The sequence below is a fragment of the Dromaius novaehollandiae genome, chromosome 2, assembly GCF_036370855.1.
Source record: "Dromaius novaehollandiae isolate bDroNov1 chromosome 2, bDroNov1.hap1, whole genome shotgun sequence".
Lineage (NCBI taxonomy): Eukaryota > Metazoa > Chordata > Aves > Casuariiformes > Dromaiidae > Dromaius > Dromaius novaehollandiae.
In genome coordinates, this window is record NC_088099.1 from 79,517,859 (window position 1) to 79,536,677 (window position 18,819).

Sequence of the window (18,819 nt, forward strand, 5' to 3'; positions counted from 1 at the left end):
AGCAATACAACTAAAGGACAGCGCTCCTACAAGAACAAATATATATAGGGTGGCTACAAATATGTCTAGGCATAAACTTTAAAAGGAGGTTTCAAACAACTGATAATGCTGGAGAGCTTCATGGTTGCAATATAAGAGTTAATTTGTATTGTGTTTTCCCCAGTGAAGACTATTTACTGAAAAAAATAGTCTGCAGTATTTCAAAACTATTAGTAAATGTAGCTTAAATTCACTAAAATTCTAGTTTCTGCAAATGCTTCATGATGTAGTCTTACTGATGTGCTGGGAAAACTGCTGCTCTTGAGAAATCGGGTGAATGCTGAGTCAAGTTGTGACATGCATAAGTGAGTGACTTAAGAGTTGCTCTTACTCTCTTAGCTTGCTGAATACTTGAGTTAGCTTTTTTGCTTTGATTTTTGTATTTAATTTTTTTGAATAGAGATTGCTATTCCACAGAAAAGTCTTCCCTTTCCCTCAAATGATGTAACATAGTATGGAGCGTTGCTCTAATCAGTGAACACTTTTCAGTGTTCTGGTTAATCCACCAGAAAATTGTTTTTCTCTATTTGCAGCTTTGCTGTGCAATGTTGCAGAGTTTAGTAATTAATATGAGGAAGATTTTCCTTTAAGTGCATCTTTATTGTAGGAGAAATATCTTGTAAAAGGGTTCTAGTTGAAGTCACTTTTATTAGGCTTCAGTGATGCCTTATTTTGCAAACAACTTATGAAGTGCATGTATGAAATAAATGTGATATGCTTATCATATAAATATATCAAGGGGAGCTGTCTGGTGAAACTATATAATTATAAATGCTTTGACTTCTGGCTTTCAGAAGTCTGCAGGTGAACCTTTGCTCTCTTTAAATGTTTCTGTTTCAGTATTTTGGCTTTCTGTTTCTGTTGCTGCTTCTCTTTGTTCTTTTTCTTGTTTTAACCTAATACTTCTGGAACAAAAATCCTGTTTAGTGCTATTTAGGAACATAGCGTAGTCTAGAATGGCTAAGGAGGTTTTTTTTTTGATAATCTGAGGTTTAATTTGTTTCCTCTGGAGAACTAAAGCTCACAAAAAGCTGTGTGAAAAATCATTACAGGTAATCAGGAAGAAGAAAAGTCTGTTTTACATATTCTTTAAGATGCATATGAAGCAATGTGCAGAATGCCTGCACTTAAATTAAAAAGGAATTTCCTTTCTTTTTGGCCACGCTCTTTGAATGTCTTTTTGCATCACTTTTATAAACTAGGGAAAACACTGCTTATTTTCTATTCATTATAAAGAGCCTTTTTTCTTAATTTCATAGGAATGCACCACTGAGATCAGATAAGCTCATAAATTGCTACAGTCTCTTACTTTCTACATAAGGGGAGAATATGCAGCAGAAATATTGTCAGAAGAGACTAGAGTGAAAAGAACAGTGCTACTTTCATATTCTGCACCAAGCTCTAAAACCCATGTTCTGAGGCTCTTTTTTGTTCTAGAGGTTCATCCCTCTGCAGTGAGTCTTAATAGAAGAAAAATGAAGTCAGGGCCTTGGAAGAGCAGAAAGGTCAGGTTATCCTTGTCCATTCTTGTTAATTCTCTATTTCCTCTGGGAGATGAATCTCAAGCCCCAACACAACTGTCTTGGGTATTGTTCATAAGTTGCTTAAAGTAGTAAAGACCCTGTGGCTTGTTTTCATTTTAGAAGATTTTATTCACCCTGACAAGGCCCTTGAAAATTTGGGCTGTGCTACTTTCTTGCCTGGTTTGCATTCTTATCTTGTGTGTAAGGAAGATTTGCTACCTTTCTGCCCATCCTTCAGTTAGGATAAGATGTGGAGTGGATAGCGGCTAAACCTGGTGGGTATTTGGCTGCTTTCCCACCAATGCATTATCAGAGATGCTTTACCTTTCAGAAGTGTCACACTGACACACTGATGCTGTGACTCTGTGTTAGTCCATTGTATCCCTGCATCCTAAATACCGTGTTCATTTCTATACTCAAAAAGTAATATGAGAAAAGATGTAATGAAAAATATATTGGAAATATAAGATAAAATTGGAAAAACTGCTAAGAACAATCAAATATCTAGATAGTTTCTAGATAGCAAGGCTACATAAATTGCACAGGGTAGGACCTTTTACCTTGGACTAGATAACAAAGATGGACATGACAAAGGTTTAAAAAAATCAGGCTAGGGAATAGTTACTGGTCTCTTCTAGTAACAGTCAAACAGCATCAAACAGAACATGTAGGTGCAGGTTGAAAGCAAGCAAATGAAACAATTTTCTTAACCTCTTGTTTAAGCTGCAAAACTTCTTCCTGAAAAATTTGGCATGTGAAATCTTATTTGAGTTTGAAAACTAAGTAGACAAATTCCAAGAAGCAAACCCGGTGGGGGCTGTTAAATGCAAGATAACAGCTCTGGATGCAACAACCTGAGCTGCAAAAGGTTGATTTGGAAAGGGGAGCTATGCGCTCCAGATGGAGCAAGCTTCACCTACATCTATGCTACTACATCTCTTTCATTCCCTCCAGAGGCAGACAGCAGTTTCAAGAGCTTTGGCTGGCTTCAGGGTATGGTAAGCAGTCTCCAGATAAGCTGGGAGTGATTTGTGTGGAGGAGGAAAGTGATAAAAGAGAAAAGGAGTTTCTGCAATGAAAAGCATCTGGTTAAGGGCATAATAATAAGAAAATTAATACAAATTACAATCAAATGGGCTTGTGATACTGGCTTCTCTAGCCACACGGAAGGATGGAGAGGAGTAAACAGCTTTAGAGTAAGGAGAAATGGAAAAAAGTGTAAGCTAATTGCACACAGGGAGTGGAGAGAGTTTAGTGGAACCTTTGGGAGATGAGAAAAGAAGAATAAAAGAAGAGAGAAAACTTGCAGACATTTATGGGGTCTTAATTTTTTTGTCCATCGTACCCCATTACATCATTTACCCCTCTTTCACATAATACTGCATGGTATCAGTGTCTCCAATTATTATTGTCTTTTCTGCCATTCAGAACTTCTCTGATCTATCTTAGCCCGTCACTGTTACCATTCTGTGTGGCTTAAGCCATATGTATTACAGCTCTATTCCTAACCAGAAATGGAATTCAGGCTATAGAAAGTGTGATACATCCTATTATAGCATATATATTTATGTATTTGATTTTGAGCTTTCTCTAATGTCTAGCATTTGTATGTGCTACGTTATATACCTTTTACTTGACCTATTACCTACCCATTTTACTTTACCTACTACACTTTACATACCTACTTTATAATTTGTTTGTAACCTGTACCATGCTATTTCAAAATTCCACTGATTATTTTCATTGTATCAGGTTTCCGAGTGTGGCATGTAAATTCTGCCCTCAGGTTTGGACCATTAATAGTTCTGGCTGAGTATAGGTTAGAGCAGCCTAAGAGCTGTTGTAACTTGTATTGGAATCTTTTGGTCATGCTTTTAAAAAAGTTTATTTAAATGTATGTATTTAGTTCATACACACAATATTAACCAGAGGTATGCAGGACTACTCTTAATCTCTGTACTTAACAATGTACCAAATACTTCCTTTCCTGAAAATCCCATGATTTCACATGCGAGGTGTAGTAATTACTCTTTTTCTACATGAACTTTGAGAGATGGAATCTAGATGACTTTTATTACTTTATTATATATATATATATATATATATATATATTAAAAAAAATTATGCTTCCACATGGAAAGAAAAACAGGTCAAGTGGTTTGTGCAGTGTATCCCCATAATTCTTTTGCCCTTAGCTGCATTTCAGTATCACTTTTCTATGGGAACACTTCTTCTGGTAGTGTGTCAGAATAGCTGCTGTGGAACTGCACTGATTTACAGCAGCTAAGAAAGCATTCTCAAGACTTTTAAAATAAATGCAGGACTTAATGTTTGTAAAATTTCTCAAGAAATGTAAGATACTGAAATATTTAACTAACATGCTTAAAAAATCAGAGTGATATTGTTGAAGAGTCCAATGTCATCATCTTCAATGGTCAACAAACAGTGTGTGCAGGAGATGAGTTCTGCACATCTTTCCATAGTCAAGAACACTGTCGTGATTCGTTGTCTTCTACCAAGCTGCTAACATTTGTGTGACTGTTCAGCTGTCTTTGTGTTACTCGCCCCTTTCAAGCCTGGCTGAAGCTGACCAACAGATTCAGACCTTCTACTGGGAGACAAAGGGATGGATGTCTTGAAAATGCAATTGCATAAGCCTCATTTTTGTAGAAAACCTAGCTGTAAGTATGGTCTTCTAGACCTATTCATCAGTCTTAAATTCCACTGAACTACAGTGTTTCATGTGTGACAGATACCAAAATTTGGAAGTAGAAAGCACCTTGATTAAATTTGTCTCCTTTGCTGCAGGTATGTTCTGTGTATTCTTAAAATGTACTTTCTGCAGCTAATGAAATTGTTCACAATTTGAGATGATAATGTTTAAATATATATATATATATATATATATATATTTTACTCCAGGGAGGCCCTGAAAGTAAGTGTCCACAGGATCTTAATTTACTAGGAATAACTACTGTATATCCATTCAGTGGAAATAATGAAGATATTTTCTTTTTTAATCTTTTTTCAGTTTGCAAAAGTTTCTTTTATCCAGAAAAACTGAAATTTTTTTTCTGAAAAAGTCACTCAGTGATTTGGATTGGGTTGAACAATGCAGAATAAAACTATTCAAGCAGGTCTCTGCTGCATGCTCCATTTTTAACTGTAAGGAGGAGAACAATGAATAGATGTAATCATAATATCTAGGCAGAAACAACATGCTCAAAAGGTTATTGCAAATATAAATACTACCAAACAAGTGTGATTGAATTATGTATCAGAAGAAAACCAAACCTAGTAGAACCAGGCTGTTTTATGAGCGGTAGAGCAGAATTTCAGTCTGTTAAGCTTTTAATGTTTGTCTCCTATGCTTTATCCCAGCTCCTCATGTGTCTCCTGTGACATTGCCACCGGGCAGAAGCCTGTGACTAATCTGGATTTGTAGTGCTCCTGGTTACCCAATTGACTACTGCCACAGGAGATACGTACCTTCTAGGGTTAGGCCTGCAGTTTGGAAGTCACGATGCTTACGGAGCTGCGCTTCCCCTCCACCTTGATGCAGATTTTCAGGAAAGTTGCAGAAAGTGAATTACCTGTGAGGAGAGGCTGAGCACATGGAGTTTGTTCAGCATGAAGGCAAGAAGGCTTTGGGGGAACCCAGCAGCAACCTGTGAGGACCTATGAGGAGGTTATCAAGAACATGGAGCCATGCACTTTACAGTGGTGCATGGTGGGACGATGACAAGACAATACATATAGAAACAAGGGAGGTTCTGGCTGGACTTATGGAGAAACTTGTTAATGATGAGGATGGTCAAAGAATAAACCAGGGTGCCCAGAGAGGTTGAGCAGTCTCCATGTGTTTCAAGACCTGGCTGGATAAAGCACTGAGTACCATGGTCCAACCTCATAGCTGACCTTGCTTTTGAGCAAGAGGTTTGTATTAGGAGTGTGAGGTCCCTTCCAATTTGAATTATCCTATGATCCTACTTTTCTGTCTAGTTTGGTTGACCTCACGAGTCAGCTTCATGAAATATCATACAGAGCATTACATAAACCAGAGAGTCCTTTTACATTTGCTTCCCTCCTGCCCCCCCCCCAAAAAAAAAGTTTTATTTTATGATAAAAATAGGTGCAACTTTTGTTCCTATTAATGGCAAGCTGGTAATATTTGGGGGGGGGGGAACAATTTTTACACCATATCCTCTGACCGATAGCAGGTAAAGGGAAGCAAGGAAAGCTCTCCTGTTAAAATAGGACCACTGTACAAGATCAACTAAAAAAAAGCTGTTTATGCTTTAGTATTTCAGTTTCTCTCTCTAGGGGTTTCAAGGGACTTGAGCATCTCTACTCCCACCTATTTAACATTATTATAACTATTAATATAATTTATTAGTATTTCTTAATCCTGCTGTTTATAAAAGTCATCAGTTTAAAGTTGAATTCTCTTATAATAATTCATTGTCTTATTAGGAGCATTTAGAATCTTGTAGACAGATATTACTGAGCCTTTTTTCTTCTATAACCATTCTTGAAAATATTTCCCAAAATATGAAATGAAGGAAACAGTCTAGGTAGCTAGTAATACACACCACACTTCTTGCTATTTTTTTCCACTTAAAAGTGAAAAAGCCTAAGAGATAGACTTTGCAATCCTACTTGTGTTTATCTTTTTGTATATGAATGTTATACCTGTCTTAAGCATTCTGAGATGTAGTGACTATATTATCTTCTTTCTATGCACTGCTGTGGGGTTTTTTATATCTTGATATGAAAGATGCATGGTTATTTGGGATACAACACAGTCAAAGGATCTTTATTTTTAAAAATCCAGACTGTTTCTGAAGATAGCTTGTTTATATCTATGATATGATTGAAATATTTCTCTTGCATTATTAACTGCTGGAGTCCTTTTCCCTTGGGCTGTGATACAAAGTCAGAAGTTTACACAGGTGCAGAAAACAACTGCTCTTTGTATTGATAACCTCTACTGCAATGTTGGATAAGACTGAGAGAAAAAAAAACAAACAAGGAAGATTATTAGTTCGAATAAATAAGTTACATCAAAAGAATTTCAGGGAGAAGGTGAGGAAGGGAACCAGCACATTATATGTCTGAAGTTTAGCCTAGATGAAAGTTTTTACACTTAAGTGGAAAATTCCCATTTTAAATTTCATTTAGCTGAGGTAATATATTGAAATATTAGCTTTAAGTACTCAGAATGTACTGAATGTGCCAGAATGTTTACAGAATGCACTGTATGTTTGAAAAATGTGTTTTTTCTGAAAGGAATAATAATTCTTCAAAAAGAAGCTAATTATCACTATTAATCTTTAAAGCCAGATCTGAATAGTAGCAAAGGAAAGGGGGAAAAAAAAAAACTTACAGTAGTTATTTAAGTTAATACCAGCAATGAGATTTTTTTTTTTCCTCCTTGAAGTTCAAGGATTGATAGAGAGCAATGAGATTCACCTGACAAAGCGAGGCAAAAGGCTGGCCAGCCTGGTGAGGAGAGCTTAAACCAGGAGTGACAGAGGAAGAAGATGAGGAAGTGGTGGACTGGGTTGGCAAATGAAGGATGCAGGGTGTTGTGAGCAAGAGCAACCTCAAACAGCAAAACAGAGCAGAAGATGGCCCAATCTGCATATATGCACGAAAATAAGGAAGAGCCAAAAGGCTAGCATAACGGGAGTATTTCCCACTGTTTTCCTTGGAAATCAACATCAGTGTGTGCCCATCTGAGGTGCCTGTAAAATAATGCACCTAAAATGGGGAACAAATAGGAGGAATTAGAAGTCTGTGTGCAGCTGCAAGGCTATACTTACTGGGATCACAGAGACTTGGTGAGTTACTTCACACAGCTGAGTGATATAATGGATGGATATAGGCTCTGTAGGAAGGACAGATGGGAAAGGTGAGGAGTGAGAGTTGCCCTTTATGTGAAAGAGCAGCTGGAATGCATGAAGCTTTGCCTGGGAATGGATGATGAGCCAATTGAGAGCTTATGTATTAGGATTAAAGGGCAGACCAATGGGGGTGATGTTGTGGTGGGTATCTGCTACAGACAACCTGATAAAGTAGAAGAAATAGATGAGGCCTTCTTTAGAAAACTGGAATGAGCTTCACATTCTCAGGCCCTGGTCCTCATGGAGGACTCTTAACCACCCTGATATCTGCTAAGAAGGCAACACAGCAGGGCACAACCAATCCAGGAAGCTTCTGAAGTGCATTGATGATAACTTCCTGACATAGTTGATTGAGGGGCCTATGAGGTGAAATGCTCTACTGGACCTGATACTCTCAAAAAAGGAAGACCTGACTGGGGATATGAAGGTCAGGGGCAGCCTTGGCTGCACTGAAAATGACATGGTGGAATACTGGATCTTCAGAGGAAAGAACAAGACAAATAGCAGGATCTTAACCTTGGACTTCAGGAGAGCAGAATTTAGCCTGTTTTGGGATCTGCTTGGAAGAATCCCAAGGGAGATGGTCCTGGAGAGAAGAGTGGTCCAGGAGGGCATGCTGATTTTTCAAGGATCACCCCTTCCAAGCCCCCACACAGTCCATCCTGACATGTAGGAAGTCAAGCAAGAGTGGTAGGAGGCCTGAATGGATGAACAAGGAGCTCATGATAGAACTTGCGTAAGAAGGAGGTGTATAAAAGTAAAGTAGGAAAGTAAAAGACAATGTGGAGTTGAATCTCACAAGGGATGTGAAAGGCAACAAAAAAGCCTTCTAAAAATGCATCAGCTACAAAAGGAAGGCTATGTGGGTCTGCTGCTGAATGGGACAGAGGATTTGGTGACAAAGGACATGGAAAAGTTTGAGGTGCTTAGTGTCATCTTTGCCTCAGTCCCTACTGGTAAGATGAGCCTTCAAGGATCCCAGGCCTCTGAGACCAGAAGGAAAGGCTGGAGCAAGGAAGACATACCCTTGATGGAGGAGGATCATGTTAGGGAACATTTAAAGTGGGTACACATAAGTCCATTGGTGCTGATGGGATGCATGAGTTTGCCTTACCATTTGTGAGATTACACATATATGTTGCGATGTTCTCTAAATCTCAATATACAAAATAATTGTTAATGCTACTGATATGAAACAACATACAAGCAGCACTACAATAGGGTGGGTAAGCAAATTAAATAAGGCACTGGCATTCAGACTTCATCTATGAAATGTATCATAGAAGTGAGTTTCTGCAGCCATAGCAATACTATGGCCTATTTTGCTGTTGATGTAATACTTGAATCTTTATTGTTTTGTGTTGCTGATCTAGAATTCCTAATGTTTTTGTTTTTCTTCAGGTTAGTGTTTTGTCACCTGTTCATTTACCCTCCTACTTCCCATCCAGGTATGCATCTAATAGGTTTGTGGGTAAAGTTTGTACAAGTGTCTTTTCAGTTACAGGGGGTGGAAAGTACGGTTGTTGTTTATTACTATGGTGGCGTTTGTACAACACTTATGCACAGGTGATGTGCTACAAGGACAATCTTCCCATACCACTGGAAAGTCTGCAGGTGCTGTACATAAGCTTCCATTGCAGTTGGTGGTAAAAAAAACTATTTTTCTCTAAATGATAAATAGGATGCAAATGTCTTGGGTGGTTCCCAAGATGTAAGGGTCTGCTAGTGTTGGAGGTTCCTGTGCGCATATCCCCTTTCTACAGTTCCACCTGTCACAGCCTCTAGTGTCTGTCTGTAGTATTGTTTGGCTCTACCCATAGCCAGGGTGACACTAGGGAATGGGTCCATAATCTACTGGCCATAATATCTTGAAGTGCCACCTGTTAGATATAAGTGCTTCACTTTGGTTTGTCAATCCACCTAGTTCTTATCAGTGCAATTGTGTCTCGAGCATGTAATTCACAACTTAGCACTTTGCCTATTGACATAATGAGAAGGGATAGCATGTAAGTGACAGTCTCCCAATGCCTCCCCTCACAAATTTACCATTCTTGTTTCATTACTAAAAGGGTAGCAGCTTACTTCAGCAGGTGGCTGCAAGAGGGGCATTACCAAGTCCCACAGGCATAAAGTTTTTACGAATTGCCTCAATACCCACAGCGAGTATTCTGGGCCATAACCAAAATGGGGCAGCTTTCTGGAGTGTCAGTGCATCTTGGGACCCAGAAAACCAAACAGGCCTTCCCAACCACCTATCATAGCAGGCTGGAGTGGCTCTTTTCCCTTCTTGAGTAGGGGCTGGGGTCTCTCTCTCCTGGTCCCAATCTAACATCTGTTCTAGTATTGGTAAGCCAAGTTGCTTGCAGCAGGTGTCTGTCTTAACAGTCTGTAAAATTGTTTCACCTTGCCCTGTGGCTTGTGGGTGGTATGATAGGTAGAAAATCCAGTTAATTCTGTGCTCATTGGCCCACTGATTGACAACTTGATTCTTGAAGTGGCTGCCTCTGTCAGATCCAGGTTATGCAATTCAGGTCAGGATTCAATGTTGCAAGATTTTGTGACACTGGTCATTCCCATAGCTTGAGCTACTGAACAGATTTCTAGCTATCTGGTTTCTACCACAGCAAGTACATGCTCTTTCTTGGAGGCAGACTTGGGAAATGGGCTGATATAGTCAACTTGCAAAGCATCACCAAATTTCCACTTGTTCTGTTGAGCATAGGAAGTAAGTTACTTTCTCTGCTAGGCTTTCTTTATCATGGCACATAGTTCACAGTCCCAAATAACCAGGGTAATAGTTTATGATGGCAGATCCACCTCTCGTTCTCTGCCTCATCTCAGCCCCTATGCCCTGCCATCTCATGGGCACATTAGGCCTTTGAATAACTCTCCTTTGTGTTCCCAATTGAGATTAATTGTCACAACCAGGGTTGCAACATCTCCTTTCATGCATGAGTTGGCTTTAGTGTTTTGGTGTTATTCCAGACAACCAAGCCGTGGAAGGTGTGCATTCACATGAATAGCTAACACAGACCTCTGTTGTATTTAATGGGCTATTTGTTGTCATACCTTAGCAGCCCACATAGGTTTACTTTGATGTTTCTGTCCTTTTTTTTTTCCATTATATTGTCTATCCCTACACAGCATTGGTTACCATCCAAGAGTCAGTGTAAATAAACACTGTGGCCTACTTCTCAAGTTCAGCCACTTCTAGGGCTAGTTTACACAGCTTTGACATCCACAAACTGAATGGATTCTCCTGTTCCACACAATTGGTGAGGGAACTCCATGCTACTGCTTTCCATAGTCTTTGCCTGCTTTGCAGTTTGCAAGAGTCAGCTATGAACACAGAATAATTTTGGTCATCAGATGAAAGTTTGTTGCAGGGTGCTGCTTCAGTGGCTCTGTTTTGGCGAGGGCATTCCATTCATAGATCTTCCTTAAGCGAATTCATAATTTTTTATACTAGTCGAGGATGTTCTTTGTTTCCTAGATGGGTGACACGTGTAGTCTCTTTGTTTCAACTAGGGGCAATGGTGTGATGAGTGAGTGGCTCCCCTTCTTTGAGCATCCAGTGCAGTACTGGCAGTTGGGCCACTAGTGTAAGTTGTTCTGTTCCTAGTATTTGCATATAGGTCATAGCATATAGCAGTTTTGCAAGTTGACTCTGTCCAGAAATGTGCATCTGCGAGAATCAAACCATTCCCAGGAATGTGTAGTGAGTTTCCTTTTTGTTAGTGGGTTCAGCAAAATTACTAGTCTTTTCTACCATTTCATTTGGTATACATAATCTTTCATTCATCCACTTCATGCGTAGAAATTGGATTTGACTTTAGACTTCTTTCTGGCAAACCCTGCTTCCATCAGAATTTCAGTGGTAGTCCTACCTTTTTCAAAGACTATTATTTCTGTTTTTTCCCAGAGAACAATGTCATGGATGTATTGTAGGTGTTCTGGGGCACTGTCCCTCCCTAGGATTTTGTGAATCAGTCCATGGCAAATGATAGGACTATGTTTCCACCTCTGGGGTAATCAATTACAGGTGCTCTGGATTCCTTCCCAGGTGAAAGTAACTGTGGTTTGCAATCCTCCACTATGGAAAACAAGAAGGAGGAATTTTCAGTATCAGTGGTGGCATACTATTTTGCTTGTCTTGCTTCCAGTTCATACTGCAGCTGGAGAATGTCTGGGATGGCAGCAGCCAATGGTGGGAGCACTTCATTCAAGGCTCAATAATCTATCATCAGCTTCTGCTTCCCATTTAGCTTTTTCAATGGCCATAGTGGACTATTGTAGGGAGGATTCATGTTAAATTCCTTGCTCCTTGAGGCAACATATCGGCGCTAATTCCATCCCCCAAAGTCTGCCATCCCAGCACCACAGCAACCACTTAATCACTCCTTCCTCTGTTGGCTGTTTGTACTCCCCACTTCAGATCATGCAGTTCTGGCAGGGTGTAGGGCTGGGCAGTGATGTGTCACCATGGTCACTCTGGCTCTGCAGCAGCAGCCTGATTGCCTTGTTCCCTTCCCTGGATCGTAGACCTCAGTCAGACCCTGGAATGACCCATTAGCCCCTTCCTCCTCCTGTTCTTTAACTGTGATGGGTGCTCTTTCCCTCTTCAGAGGGATCAATGCCCCTTGTCCTCAAGGAGGAGGAAGACCAGATGACTCCACCTCAGTGCTCTGGATCCCAACCAGGAGAGCACTTGCTAACTGTGACCTTAGAAATTGAGATAGCTGCCCTTTTTGCTCAACAGTGCGGATGTTCCACCTTCTGGTTAGCAAGTTCTGCTGCTGTGCTCTCCGCATTTTTCTGCACTATATCCTGATCTTGTTGGACAGCTCTCAGAGCTTCTCTTAACAACTTATTACTACATTCTAATGTGCTTGCTTTGTTTTTCAAATCATTCTTCTTTTCCTCCAGTTTCCCTTACTTTTTCCACAAAAACCTAGTATGTATGCGATGGCACAACCCTACCTTAAGGCAATGCATTTCAATGTACCAGAAAAATTCCAATACAGTTTTGAAGCTTTTCTTCATACCTAACAGTTAATATTTTGGTTCCTTAAGTCTTTCTCCCCATTCTGTATGTTTGGAACAAGTGAGGCCAGTATCATTAGCTCTGCTCCAGCATTTTTCAGGAGCCTGTAGATACATTTTTGCAAGCCACCTCACCTCTTCACCTAATAGACAAACCATTCTGAAGTTGTCTGCGGAGTCACTCAACAAAATATTATGTACTCAGTAATCAAATCTGCTGACACTGTACTCTTTGTCCTTTCCAGCTGAGATGTGTCACTTGAAGACTTTTTGCTTGTATCCTTAATGCAATATCCTTGTTGTTATTTAACACCCATAATAATGGACTTAAATGTGGCAATTTTGCATCTGAAAAATCTCTCCTGCCCTGGAATATTCTTGGAAATTTTGTTCTTTACTAAATTTTGTTTGAACTATACTTCCAATGATGTTTGGACTATAGTATTAAGAGCCTCTTTCTCTTTGTTATTTGACACAAAGCCTCTCACTGTAATACATTTAATCATTTAGCAATAGAGGAAGACAAGAAAGAAGGAAAAGGAGAGACCAAGGTTCCTTTGAATAAATAAGCAAAAGATAGAAAAAAGGGATGCAGATTTTCAGTGATTGTTGGTTGACAGAACTCCATTTAATTTGGTGAAATTGCAGTCATTTACACTAGCTGAGAATTTGGCCTGCAAAATACTGTAGGTATTCATCAATATCATTTATACAGCATCACTGCTTCTGCAATTAAATACTGAATATACTGTTTGAAAATTATTTTTCAAAAACTGATGTATTGCTTGATTTTGCAAAAACAAAATTAAAGCAAAATCTCCTGTTATACTCAATCTTGCTTATGGAGAAAGAGGAAACACCTTATATATAAAGCCAATGAGTTATTGTTAGTATAGTTGAAATCTTAAGCCTAATCCAAGAATCATTATTAGTCCAGATGTAATTATTACAAAAAGAGTAAGAATAAATCTATTCTGAAAAAGTTTCAATAATAACAACAGAGGTAAAATTGTTATACAGACATGTCCTAGTTTCTACCCCTTTTCCTGATGTTATGCTCACACTTCTTCTGCTTCTCTGGGTCCTGAGGTTTGTGGTTTCATTCAGGTGGTGGTGGTATGACAAGTTGTCAGTATCTGGAGTCCTTTGCCAGGAAGAATGTGATGCTCATGTTGATAATTTCTCCTTCCTTGCTCTAGGATCCACTTGGGAACGCTTTTATGCTTGCTAACACACTATTACACCTCTGCTCTTTCTTCATTGGTCTCCAGTGCCATGTTGCATCTGAATTTACTGTATGAGATGCCTTTTATGTATGTTAGATAATACTTCTTCGTTCTCTTTGTCACCCCTAAATTCAGCTTTGTCCAGCTCCAGGTCTGCATTTCTTTAACTTACCGTTGGTAAGTTGTTTGTAGCCATGGAGTCTCAAAGCGTCAATGCTGTGCCCCATCTCTATACTGTATCATTGTGTTAGAGTAAAATATCTCATTCTTTATAGAATACCTGATTGTAACTACTATCTACATAAAGCTGTGGTTGTGTCATACAAAGATAAACCTAAGCCAAATGTGTCATAAACACCTGGTCAATTAGAAAAATTGCTGTTATAGCTAAACCAACTAAAACAGAGCTTCAGGCAGGTCAAGAAAAGTTGAGACAGCCAGTCTGACCAGCCTCAGTCCTGATGCCTTGCAAACTCAGTACAAAGCTTGTGGCTTGTTACTAGTAATAGCAATATCATATTACAGATACCCAGTTACACTACTAATTATTTGCTTCCAGATTTTCTAGACATATTGGCTAGCAAGTTGGGATTTGGTTAATGTTCTTCAGTTCTGTTGTTCCTACCACATGAATTATACATAAGAATCAGTAGTTCCTAAGTATAGCAGATCATTAGCTTCTAACATCACCAAATGCCGGATGTTGCATTATTTCTATCACGTAGGACTTGCCTATTCAGTTTAAAGGCAATGATGTCAAGGTCCAATAAATGCCATATATAGCAGCTCTTTAAGAAGCCAATGATATGGTTCTTTAGCTGTGGTTGTACTTTCTGCACTTAGACTATAAAAACACTCTGAGACAGTCTGAAGAATAACTCATCTATATTTTTTGAGGAAAGCTCCTTCCTTTACTGAGACTGTGGGTTCATAGTGTTCTTAGCGTCTTCTTGTTCAAATTACCTGTTTCCTCTTTCTCATGTCTCTTTGTCCCCAAGATTGTTACAAAGCTTGTTTGTAGGAGAGTTGTTAAGTGTCTGCATTTTTGATGCCTTTCAGATTATCTGGGCTTGTTAGCCACTGCATATTTACCCTTCACTTTGTCTACAGGAAAAACTACTCCCACGAGTTCTCTTCAATAGGCTTTGAATATTTCAGTTATCATGTCAGTCAATTAATTTTCGTTGAAGACATAACCTTCAGGAGAGTCTGCTGGGAAAGTCTGAGGCTGCCTACTGCAGTTAGTTGTGGATCTGAATAAAAATCTGTCACTTAAGAGCAAGGATGAGGCTGGCTAAGGATACAAAATTATCACCAGCAGTTGTTTAAGATGCAGTTTTAATATGAATTTAGATGCAGATGCCTATAAATAGAATGAAAATTTTGAATATAAGGATAATTAAATGTTTACCTTCTTGTTTTAATATAAATACAAGATTTCTTTTTCTAGAAGTTTTCATTAGTATAGTGCTTTCATTTCCTGTTTCACAAAGGCTGTTCTCATGGGTTTAAATGATTTCATTTTCAGCTTTACAGTAACTTATAGATACGGAAATGGGCATGCTGTATGCTTACGATGCCACTCAAAAGTGATTGCCATTACTCAGTGGAACTGAGGAACACCTGGGTGACCAAATCAGTCCTGAGGTAATCCAAGCATGAACTTATCAAGATCCATTTTAAAACTGAGGTTTTTGATCCTAGCCTTCTCAAAAGCCTGTTTCAGAACATGATTCTTTTAATGGTCTTAGATGCCCTTTTCTGGTTTCAAATGGATATTTATTCATGGCTCATTAATAGTCATTTGTTATCACGCATAAGGGTTCATTTTCTTCCCTGATGGTAATTCACATACCCATTATGTAAATGATGAAAGAACACATACCCAGGAATGTGTATACTTGCATAGAATAATTTTTGTCTTTCAGAGGAGGATTGCTTAGAATCAAAACAGCAGATGGTTTCCCACAGTATCCCTTAAAACAGGTGCCCCCCCCCCCCCCGCCCCTTCATCTTGTGGGTAGGCCTTCTCCCATACCTCTTAAGATTCATCTTTCTTGAGTATAGGTCATCAGACTTGGACCCACTTCTGAGATGATGGATCACCAGGGTAATGCACTAATGTGTTCCATTCTCTTTTGGGAATACCTCCACTGACATATTTTGTGATTTTATTACTGTGTTTTTTTCAGTATTGTATCACACTAGCAATTTATCTGGATGTACCTGAGCTAAGTGTCCTAATTCCCAGCACTGTCAATAGAAAGAAAAGCTAACATGACACTGGATCTCTGGTTATAAAACCAGAACAGCTCTGCCTGATTAAGTGTATTGCTTTATATGCACTTATTACAGTGAAAGCAGAGCTTTACTTGCTGCTTCTTCACACTGTTGGTAATTACAACAAATTTCTTCCAAAATCTCCCTTGGCCTTCCAAAAAAGAGCGACAAAGTGTCTTACCTAGGGTAATTTCCTACCAAGCCTACAGATCTTTTCTTGGAATATTATGTTGAGAACAAAGGTCAAGTTTCTGAAAATTTTATTATTTTTACAATTACAGGTGATTAGTTCAGTGTTTATGGCAAGATGTTATTTCCCTCTTCACATATTCTTAAGGACCTATTTTAGATTTTGCTTGGTCTGTTTCTATACAGTGTCTGACAGTCTTATACCATTACATAGTGTATTGCTATGCTTTAAGAAAGTAGATCTGAACTGTTGTTTGAAAAATGGAAGTGAGGAGAGAATTTGTCTCCAAACCAATATTTTGAGAACAAACTTGTGACTTGCACATCAGACTGGTTTCTTTCACTTCATTGCTTTTGTTTCAACAAATCTGACTTTATTATAAAATACATGAGGATCTGGGTAATTCTCTGTAATGAAAGGTTTCTCTTTTCTGGTTCTTTCATCATAGCAATCACTGTGATACCTGTGACTGCCCCGAATCCCAAAATCTGTGAATTTTGAGGCAATTGGATTTAGAACAATAGCAACAGAAATGAACTTCTTGGATTTTCTGGATTCAGTCATACCTGAAAGCCAGCTATCTGGCTCCTAGGTTATAGATCTTCTCCCTGCCTTGGCCACCTTAAAATGTTCATATGAACGTGTGATTCTTGACAGTTCCTATAAGGTGTGAAAGTTAGATATAAGAGGGTATGGAGGTTCCTAACAGGCAATATTTTAACTGATTTTTTTTAAATGAATATTTTTAATATTTAAAATGCATATTGTGTATGTCTATGTATCATTATTATTTTATATATTATAGTATCAGGCTGGCTTATGTCCAAATGGTTTGGCTCTGGCCCCAATGCCCCCGTTGAGTTGTGAACACCTGGCCTTGTTCATACACCATAACACTTGAAGAAAACTGATCTTGGTATGTGTCCTATGGTTTTCGCGTGTACTATTCACATACCACACTAGCATGCAATATGTTATCTTCAACACTTGTCTGTCTTTGCAACAATCTACAATTTACTGCTGTGACTGTTACATTTGCTGTTGTTGCCACAGCTGCTGCCATTTTTAATTGACACTTCTTAAATGCTCTGTTTGTTGCTTATATTTGAGTGGGCTTTTCATTATATGAAGCCTGTTACTGGGCCAGCCTCAGCTGCAGAGCTTCCAGAGTATGGACAAATAAATAGTACAGATCAATGTCTTGAGACAAAGTACCTCACCAAACTTATCAGGGAAACCAAATAGCTATGATACAAGACAGAAGTCCCATGCATCAATACACGATTGCTTAAAAAGGTAAAAAGAGAGTAAAAAGTTAGATCCAGAAAAAGAGATAGTTGACCAACGTAGCTACAGGGGCCTGTGCTGTTCAACTTGATCATGTATGACCCAGAAAAGGAGGTGAGCAATGAAGTAAGAAAATTTCCGATAGTACAACGTTATTCCCAGTGCTAAAGTTTAAAGCAGGCTCTGGAGACTTGAAGGATGCTTCTTAGTCACCCAGTCTTGTAATAAACTTGCCCAGATGAAATTCAATAGAGGTAAGTGTAAAGTGATGCACAAAGGGGAAGATAAGCCTGGCTTCACTTGTAAAATTGGACTCGGAGTCCAAGATTAACTGTATCACTCAGGAACAAGATTTTGGGAATATGCTGAATGATCCCATGAAGGCATCAGCTCAGTGCTTAGTAACAGTCTAAAAAGCACATCTAATATTGGAAATTATTAGTAAAAATTATATATATAAAAAATATTATGCCATCATATAAATGCATTCACCTACCTATGACTTTTCAGCCTAGTGAAGATGTGATTTAGAGGGGATATGTAATAGGGTCTACAAATCCATGAGTAACATGGAGAAAATGAATGGGGATTGACTGCTCTGCAATACAAAAAATAGGGGCAATCAAGTAAATCTAGTAGGAGTCAAGTTTGAAATAAACAAAAGGAAGGTGGTTCTTTATGCAGCAATAAGATTTACAGAACTCCTTACCAACAGATTTTGTAGATGCAACAAGTATATGGGAATTTAGGGGAAGACTGGATAAGTATTTGGAAGTCAAATCCAGTTAGGGTTACTAAACAGACCAAATGAGGCACAGGAAATGCCTTGAGCTGAAAATAGGGGTAGTAGAGTATCAGAAGAAATTTTCATGTATGTTTGGCCAGTTCTCCCTCAGGCACCCACTTATAGTCACTGTCAAAAGACAATATTGGGCTAGATCAACCCTTGATCTTAACAAGAACAGCCACTCTTTTATGTTCTTATGATGAGGTCACAGCCCTCCTCACTGGCTGCTGTAGTTTCCCTGTGATGGAGGGGAGAGCTGGGCCCCAGGCAACCTTCGTCTCAGGTGGAATGGTAGGGAATATGCAATTTTTGCATCAAGGGAGGGTTTCTACAAGGACGTAGCAACTGCTATGGAACGTCAGCACATTCTCTTTCTGAAACGTCTTGTCAAGAGGAGGGTCATCACTGCCTTATAGAGCCCCACCACCCCAGATCTTAATGATTGCTGGGGAGTTAATTCAGTATAGACAGGTATAAGCCTTAATAGCGACAACTCTTCATATTTCACAGTTTTCTTTGAGGAGAATGCTAGGTTGGC

At 38.9% G+C, this 18,819-nt stretch overlaps 1 long non-coding RNA gene across 1 annotated transcript; it reads left to right on the top strand.

Moving 5' to 3' along the window:
- Nucleotides 1-8,862: 8,862 nt before the first annotated feature.
- On the top strand, nt 8,863-17,125 carry LOC135327318 (uncharacterized). Its single transcript, XR_010387425.1, has 3 exons — nt 8,863-8,916; nt 15,266-15,384; nt 17,013-17,125. It is a non-coding gene; the product is annotated as an uncharacterized LOC135327318 (long non-coding RNA).
- The last annotated feature ends 1,694 nt before the right edge of the window (nt 17,126-18,819 follow it).